Here is a 9,203-nt window from a genome sequence, read left to right on the forward strand (position 1 = left end):
GGGCATTTATTGGCCTATATAATTGCAAAGTCATCTAAAGCTTAATACAGCACTCAAAAATGTCACCAAAGATTGTTTTCTTCCTCTCTCCACTCTGCCTCCCAGGGGATGGTTTCATGGTAAAACCATCTCAAGGCATGGCCATCGATGGTTTCCAGTAGATTCAGGGGCTGCCTGCTTCCTCTTCCACATCCTAAAGAAAGAAAAAAGGTCTCTCCCAGCAGCTTTTTCAGAAAAGCAGAAAGTTTCTTTCCCATAAGCCTCCAACAAATGTCTTTGCAAGCCTCATTTGCCCAGATTAGGTCATGAATTCATTCCTGAACGAAACTGTGCCCACGGAGGTTATGTATCACCAATGTGATGAACTTTTTGAGTGGCCCCACTGTCTTAGAGAGTCATGGAAAGGACTATGACAGATATTCTCGAGTACAGTCTTCTGATGACATTGTCTAAATAACTTTAAGATCATACTTCTGGACCGAGTAAGGATTACCAGAACTAATGAAGAAGCTGACAAATTTGCCACAGATGAAGCTGGAGCAGTTGCTGGTTCTCTTAGAGGTGACTTTGACATCTAAGGGGCAGAGAACAGTGGCTGGGAATATCCTCTGGCATTGAACGAGCCTGGGTCTGAGACCCAGATCCTCTCCTGTGTAAACTGAGTGATATTCTTAACCATCCATACTTAATTTATTATAGATTCTAAATCCATTGTTTCCTAACTATACTGCCAATCCATCCATTTCTCTCCATTGCCATTGCCCTTCCTTACTTCGATCCACCACCATCTCTTATCTAATCCACAGGAATCTTCTGCCTGGTCTTTCTCCTTACATTGTTGCTTTCTGTGTTCGATAGGATTAGCTTTGGTTGAGAGTGACAGAGCATCCAAAATAACATGGCTTAAACCCAACTAAGAAGGTAATTTTTTCTCTTATAAAATCTAGGTACCCCACTGTACGTCCATTAGAATACCTAAAATTTTAAACATTAACAATACCAACTATTGGCAAGGATGTGGAGCAGCTAACACCCTCATTCGCTGCTCATTGGAAACGGAAAATTGGCTGTTTCTCATATTGTTAAATAGACACCTACTATATGACCCAGACATTCCACTCCTTGATATTTACCTAGAGAAATGAATCATGTGTCTACACAGAGATTAGTACATAAATGTTCATTAAAAACAGCTTTGTTTGTAATAGGCCCAAACAGTCGACAACACAAATGTCAACTGGTGAATGGATTAAACAAGGTGTGGTATATTCATACAATAGAATACTACTCAGCAATAAGAAGGAAAGAACTATTGATAACAACATGGACGAATCTCTAAATAATTACGTTGAATAAAAGAAGCTAGACAAAAAAGTAAGTATATACTGTATGATTCCATTTATATAAAGTTCTAGAACATTAAAACTAGTCTATAGTGACAGAAAGCAGGTCAGTGGTTGTCTCATGCTGGGAGTAGAGGGAGCGGTGAATGGCAAAGGGGCATGGAAATCTTTTGGGGATGATAGAAGTGTTCTGAATCTTGGTTCTGTTGGTGGTTACACAGATGTATACAACTGTCAGAACACACTGAATAGTATACTCTATATGAATGCAGGATTTTTTTCATATATAAAACTGTATATAAATTATATCTCAATTAATTAAAAAGTCACAGGAGCAGTCCAGGGCTGGTAAAGCTCTCCACGGTGTCAGGAACCCAGGATCCTTTTTTCTCCTTGCTCTATCATGCATGGCTTCTCCTTCATGGTCTAAGATGGCAGCATCTGGTTTCCAGGCTGCAGGATGGAGGAAGAGAAAAGAAGAAGGCAAAGAGCACATGCAATTTGCTTCTTAAAAAGAGAGTCTTAAATGCTCCTTCCACCTGACAATTCTGCTTGCATGCCCATTGGCCATAATTTAGTCACATGGACATACCTACCTAGTTGCAAAGGATGCTGCGAAACATAGTCTTTATCCCAGATGGTCCCATAGACGAAAGGAAAAACAGATATTGAAAGACAATTAGCTAAGTCAGAACTCTTCAATGGCCTTTCACTGCTCTCAGAATGAAGTCCCAAGAGGTTCCTTGCCATGGCCTCCCAAGTCCTACATGATCTGGCCCTTGCCTACATTTGTACCTTACTCTCTTCTATTTTGGAACTCCAGCCTTTAGCTCCTCTAGCCCACCAGCAGAGTTTTATATGCCATTTCTCTCTGCGTGGAACACTTTTCCTTCCCTCTTTGCCTAGTTAACTACTCTTTATCCTTCAGCTCCCAGTTCATCCTGACTCCTGAGCTTAGGTCAGATTCCTTGTTTGTTTCATTCTTACCTTCCTCACATAGCACTCCTCACAGTTGGGAATTTTGTATTAGTGTGACATTTTGATCACTATCTTTTCTCACACACTAGACTGTAAGCTCCGTTTTGTTCACCTTTGTATTCCAGTGTCTAAACCAGTACCTAACAAAGCAGAAGGAGTTAGACACACCTTTACTGAGTGAATGAATGAACTTTATCTTGATTGAAGTGAGGATGCTAAGAAGCAGTTTTGTTGTTCCATTGAGACTTGTCTGCAAAACAACTCAATCACCTTTGTTAGGGGTCGGTTTTGAAAGACTCAGCAGTTCTTCATTTAATCATTTACTCTGTTCCTCCACCTAAATTTTCATTTCAGTCACCATTTAAATTTATGTGGAGATTCTTCTGTAAATATTGTCTGCTTGGGTGGTAGGGTAGGGGTTAGCAGTGATGTAAAATGAGTAAGTTTGTGGAAATAAAAGTTATTGTGCAGTTCATTAACTCCTTTTTCTCTGTGGGGGAAATTTAAATTATTTAGGATAGGAACAGAAGTGGTGTGAGAAGGCTCAGGTGAAGGTAGCCACATGCTGTGATATGCTTATGTCGTTCATTTAACTTGGAAGGCAACTCTCTGTTGATTTACCTGAGGGACAAATTATTCTCAAGTACATGGTATTCATTTAGATGCAGATACAGTGTGATCTACTTAAGTGAGAGTTTTGACAATATATTAATGGATTCAGAAAAACAGGTTTTCCATAATGTGACTCGTGTTTTGCCAACTATATAATAAGCAAACGTGAAAAATACTTTTCTTTATAAATATTTTCTTATTCAGAGTTTCCTTAATTTACAAAACTTTGCCACAGTTAACCCAATTAGTGGGTTTTCTTATCATTTCAGTAGAAATACCCTGATCTAATCTTGCATATTCCTCAGAACAAGGTCAGGAAATAAATAGAAGACTTGAGATAAAAACAGAAGAAGAGATAGGAGTGGGGGTTGGGGAAGCAGCTGAGTGTTTCTTGGTGAGAGTGCCGGTCTGGAAACACCTTTCTGTGGGTGCTGGATAAGTTGCCACTGGCCCAGGGCATCCCAGATGTGGTTCATTTTGCATCACCTTCATCATTTTGGTCATGTCAGCCAACAAATCACGCATCGTTAACTTAAATAAGATGGATTCTGGTTTTCAAACTTAAATTTACTTAGGCAAACTAAATTTATTGTAGAGGAAAATGTATAATGCCAACTCCGGCAGGTCAGGGACTTTTCTGTTCTGCTTTCTGCTGTTTTCTCTCAGAGCATAATATAGCACCTCATAAGTACTCAAGGAATGTTTGTTGAATGAATGAATAAATGTCATTATCATCAATAGGAACTCAAGTATTTCTCTAAGACAAGTTGTCAATATGTAGCTATTACAAACAATTAAAATGGTCATCTACTTTCCATGTAAATTCCTCTTGCATGCCACCAGCACCATATACTATGCACCACACTTTTCAAGGCCACATAGCAAGTACACAGCAAAAATGATCTCATTTCACCATTTTCTTATGGTTTTTCTCACTCTCTAGATAGGTAACTCCATTCTTAAAAGTTTTATCTACCTCTGTATCCTCAGCACTTAGCACAGTATTTATAAGTATGCATGTAATGGTATGTATAATCATTATTATATTCCCTGACTACTCATCTATATATATGTATATGAAATCTTGAACCTGCACACAGAACTTTCTCTTAAGTCTCGTTGGTCTTAACTAAATCAGAACGTAGTCACATGGCTGCACCCAGCTACAAGTGAGGCTGAGAAGTATAATCCATTCTGGGCAAATAAATTAGATGTTCTGTTAAAGAAGAAGGGATGATATCTAGTAGTCTCTACTGTAACCTGACGATGAAGGCCTTTTTCAATCAATTATCAACTAGATTTCAAGATTTTCCTCACCCACTAGCTGTTCTGAACACCTGGTCCCCTCTGCTCATTGTGCCTGAAACGCACCTGCTACTTTGTCACCATCTCCTTGTTTACTCAGCCCTCCTGGAATGACTTTTTGCTTCATATCCAAGCCACACCTATGTTTCCATGAGATTCTCCATTGACCGCTGGAATCCGAGAGGATTCCTTCTGAAGCTGATCTCATCCAGCCATGACCATGTACGTGATTTGTTCATATGGCCACTCTCTTCTGCCTTGGATGGCTCTTCTTTCGGTGACTCAAATAGCATAAGTCTTTTGTTGTTAATTTCTTACGCATTCAGGTCTCGTCCCCACCCCCACCCCACATTCTGGATTCCCTGAGGACAGGAGCCCTTGACTCGCTTGACACACATTCCTTGGCTTCTTACCTCACATTTGGCTCTGTGCCTGGTATTAGGGACTCAGTAGTGACTAAGACACAGGGCCTCTCCTCAAAGTCCTAATGGAGTCTGATTTTAAAACTTGCACGTGTTAACTGCTTTATACATTTCTATTCCTTTGTTGAGCAAAAAGAGTTGACATTTATTTAAATAAGTATCACTTACATTCCTAACAACATTATTTTGAGTAATTACTATGTGTTAGGCACTATGCTAGCCTTTCACATGTATCATTTCATTTCTTTCTTATGACAACTATGAGATAGGCACCATTAATTTTTACAAATAAAAACCAAGGCACAGAGAGGTTATGTTATTCGTTCAAAGTCACACAGCTGAATCCAGGCAGCTTGAGTCCTGAGCTATTAGTTACAGGAAGTAGGAAGTTACTGGAAAGTAAGAGTCATCTCAGGATTAGAAGATTTAGTGGCATCATTAAAAACAGCCATTCACAATTCGGACTTTGCCTGCATCGTGTCCCACCAGGAAGCTTTCCTAGGCTGGGATGCCCTTTCCCTGGGGAGTGCTCCCAGGCTGGGCGCTGCCAACCTCCTGCTCCCCATCTGAATCTCAGCTGTGCCCTTTCTCTTCTCTTTTGATTATTAAATCCTACTTTGGATACACTAAAGTCGATTCACCCACCTCTGTATTTAATGGCAGCTGCATAGCTTGGATCTCGTCCATTCTACGGTGACAGGAGGGAGTATATGAGTAGACGAGGCAGTCTGGAGGCTCCCAGCTGGATCAGGACGACTGACTTCTGTTTTGCCCAGTGTTTAACATTTTTAAAAAATTTATTGTCAGTATTTACAAATTAGAAGATGTCATGCAAAATCTGGATTTTTGGCTTCTTCGGACACACTGGAAGATTTGGGAGACATTGAGTCTGTATGTCTACAGGCTCAGGCTGCCAACTTCGATGGAGAATGTTCCATCTGAACTGACAGTGCTTTTCTCCCTATTATCCAGGTACCTACAGCCATGTTCATTTTTCTTAACAGCAAATAATAATAATACAAAGTGCACATGTACATAGAGCTATATGTCAGATACCATTCTAAGTGCCTTGGCTTCCATCACCACAGTCACCTGTGGAAGAAGTAGTATTACTGTCCCACTTTACAGATGGGAAAATTAAAGTTCAGACTAATAATAGTGGAAGGGCTGGGACTTTCACCCAGGCGCTCTGGCTCTACAGTCTTTGCTTTTAAGCACTACCCAGCTACCTTTCAATGCAGCCCTGGGATTTGAGTCCCTGCTCTAAAGGAAGAGGGAAGCAGAGAGGAGACTTGGCTTTTTCCCTTGTGCTGCCTAAAGCTGACTCATTGAAAACACAAAACCACAGAGCTGATTTCCCATACAAATAGCACGCAAGCAGGGAAAGGACGCTTTCCCACATCGCTCTGAACAAAGCTGAACCTGCACCAGAGAAAATCAAGGCAGTGAAAGGACCCTGGGTGAACATCTGGCAGTGTCTTCGGAGTCACCTCAGAGCCAGCTGTGGTGGAAGTTTTCCCTTCTCTCTCTTTCTCCTCCCTCTTGGAACAGAGGGAATTTATCCTACTACATCTTCATCCAACTATCACTTGAAACATTAGCCCATAAACAAGTGTAATCCATCTCAATCCTGATTCTCTCCCTGGGAGACGGGTGGGGATGAAATATGGTGCCAGGCTGAGCGAGCATCTCAGCCTTCACACTGGTGTCCAAGGTGGTCGTCCAGCCTGCCTGAGTCCCCCTTGGGCTGTGAAGACTGAGCATGAGAGAGTGTTTCATTTGGTCAGGTTACCTGTCTGCCAGCCTCTGGAAACTAAGCCCTCTCCATGCACTCCAAGGCAGAGGCAGAGGGAATATAACTAGTTCAGGTAGGAGACAGCTATCACAACACCCAGTGGGGACAAGTGTCTCTAAAGCTATTCACTGAGCGCTTCAGTGAGCCAGGTGCTGTGGATGCAAAGACAGATAAGCCTGTGGCATAGCTAGGAAAATCGTAAGATTCTAGACCAGAGCTCATTGGAGGGTGAAGAACACAGGCTTGAACTGAAACCATCTGGGCCTAACTGGGGCATACAGTCACTATATGAGCACTGATGGCTCTGAAACTCCCTATTTTGAATCTGGCCAAGTGACCTTGAACAAGTTTACCTCTGAGCCTATTTCTTGTGTAAAATGAGGGTGCTAACAGTCCCAAATTCTTACCTCTCAAGAATGTCGTGGGGATTATATCCAATAATGTAGTGGTTGGAACGGGCTGAGAACCTCTGTCCCTCGAGGGACATGCTTGAGGACAATTAGCAGGGACTACCTGATGGGCTTTGCCAAGGTGAGAGATAGTGTTTAATGGCTCTGGGAAATCAAGAGAATTATGGAGGCTGAGGGTGGGGAAGAGAAAGAGGAGAAACGAAGAGACAACTGGAAGAAGAAAGAAATTTGGGGGGAGCGGTGGGAGGGAAAAACTAATGGGGAATTTTAAGTTACTGGTTTGTGTTAAACACTATTATTCCAAGACTGCATGCCCACCTCTGCATAAGGCCTTCAGTGGAAGAGCGATTGCTCATGAATGCCTTCTAGAAGGGAGAGCTCTTGGAAGATGGAACAACCTCAAGGTGGATGGGTAATGACAGCTGAGACCCCAGGTGACAGCTCACTCCCTGTGGAGTTCACGAATGTCAAGGACTTAGCCTCCTGCTGGTCCACGTGGAAGTCTCCATAAATGTTAGCTCTTATTATCCCGATCGTTCTTATGTAGGCCATGTTCTGTCTGTCAGCATTAACCTGGAAATACAAAGCAGTAGGGCAGACAGGATGGAAAAAATGGCCCATGAGAACAAAGGGGAGTTTTTTGGCAATACAGCATTCCTGGAGAAGCCTAGCGTTCAGCAGAACCGGCTTCAGGAAATCCTAGACCGGCCTTGAGCAGCTCCAAGACTGGCCAGGCCCACCTCGGTAAGAATCTGGTGGCACTCTTCCCAGATTGGTTGTTCACAGAATGAGAAGAATGTTAATTAATCCTGTTATCTGAGCTGAATACTTTCTGGTTTAATTTCTGTGATAAAACTACCCTGAATGGAGAGCTCTCAGAATACCAAAGGAGGCCTTATTATGGGATTCCTGAGGCGCAGTGAGACCTGGACGGAGTGGGGGTGGGGAGGGTAAACATTTTGGGTTCAGCACTGACTCTTTCCTCTCAGTATTCTGACTGGAGATCCTTTACCATTCAGTCTTCTTGCCCCATTAAACATGGCCACACTTCAGAAAAGAATGGGAAAATATAAATTCATTGAGAGAAAGAAAGAGAGAGAAAGGGAAGAAGGGAAGAAGGGAGGGAGGGAGGAAGGAAGGAAAAAAGAAAGGAAGGAAGAAAGGAAAAAATCCTAGTTCAAAATCTGTAAGGACATACATGTAGGAAATGCAAAATTTAGAATACGGAGTTACCTAAAATTTTTGCACCAGATTTAATAATCATGTAATTGGTGTGTGCGCATACATGTGCCAGGGACTATATTCTTTATAGTACTACGTCTGTAATTTACTCTAAAACACTTCAGCATAGACGGTGTGATTTGTATGTATATTATTTGAAGTGACACCCCTTGGCAGCTACCATTCTAATGACGCATCTGCTCACCTCGGGTGGTCAGCTAGAATTACATCAGAAAAGTCTCACTTCAAAAGAGGCTTTGGCTATCTTAAACTCTGAGAAACACCAAGTTTTACCAGTTAGTGAATTAAGTTTCAGAAATGGATTTTTATTTGTGAAATTATTAGCATGTTGACAGATGTAATGGATATCAGAAAAAGGACTCTCAATTACTATTGGTGAGTGCTATTCGAAATTTGTAGATTGCCTAAAATGTTTTATCATTGATACTCCCCGCTTGTGTGAAAAGTACTATATATAAGAATTTAAGTCTTGACTCCTCACTGGTCCTCTATCTAACTATTTGAAGAATTTCTTCATTGTCTGAGGCTGACTATAAGGGTTCCACAACCCCGCATCTGAAATCTTGGGGGCCCTTTCATGTGTTAAAAACAAGACAACTGACCCAAAATGGAGGTGCTTATGCTAAGCCCTGCATCATCATACCAAAACTTAATTATGGTTTTAGCTCTTCCAGAAATGGAACCTTAAAGCAATCAATCAGGAATCACTTGATCAGCACTAGTTAGGTCATCTGCCTGATAGAAACCTGCATCCACTGAAGGAAAGTGACCTCAAAATAACTAAGCTAATTTTTTGCCTAGTATGACTTCCTTATTTCTGCTCCCTTCTGCCTATAAAAGTTTTTCATTTTGTACAGCTCCTCATAGCTGCTTCCTATATGCTAGATTGGATTCTGCCTGATTCGAGTAGATCGTTGCTCAAATAAACTCTTAAACTTTTTAATATGCCTCAGCCTATCCTTTAACACATGCAAGGTAGTGGTTGGTCTGAGCAGCTAAAAAGATGAGAAGGGACATCAGCTGAGCGTATATAGCACAGCTGTAGAAGCTCTATTATTCCTATTCACTAACAAGATTTTAGCAAATGTTGGTACTG

At 41.5% G+C, this 9,203-nt stretch overlaps 1 long non-coding RNA gene across 2 annotated transcripts; it reads right to left on the minus strand.

Moving 5' to 3' along the window:
- Positions 1–1,057: 1,057 nt before the first annotated feature.
- Positions 1,058–5,923, minus strand: LOC112476608. 2 transcript variants are annotated; one of them, XR_003045170.1, is made up of 3 exons: positions 5,717–5,923; positions 5,306–5,423; positions 1,058–1,796 (listed from the first exon to the last, which is right to left on the minus strand). It is a non-coding gene; the product is annotated as an uncharacterized LOC112476608 (long non-coding RNA). The 2 variants fall into 2 exon arrangements; XR_003045169.1 differs by adding an exon at positions 1,940–1,969 and having other exon boundaries at positions 5,306–5,923.
- Between the last annotated feature and the right edge of the window lie 3,280 nt (positions 5,924–9,203).

Source organism: Pteropus alecto, unplaced genomic scaffold (assembly GCF_000325575.1).
Source record: "Pteropus alecto unplaced genomic scaffold, ASM32557v1 scaffold71, whole genome shotgun sequence".
Classification (NCBI taxonomy): domain Eukaryota; kingdom Metazoa; phylum Chordata; class Mammalia; order Chiroptera; family Pteropodidae; genus Pteropus; species Pteropus alecto.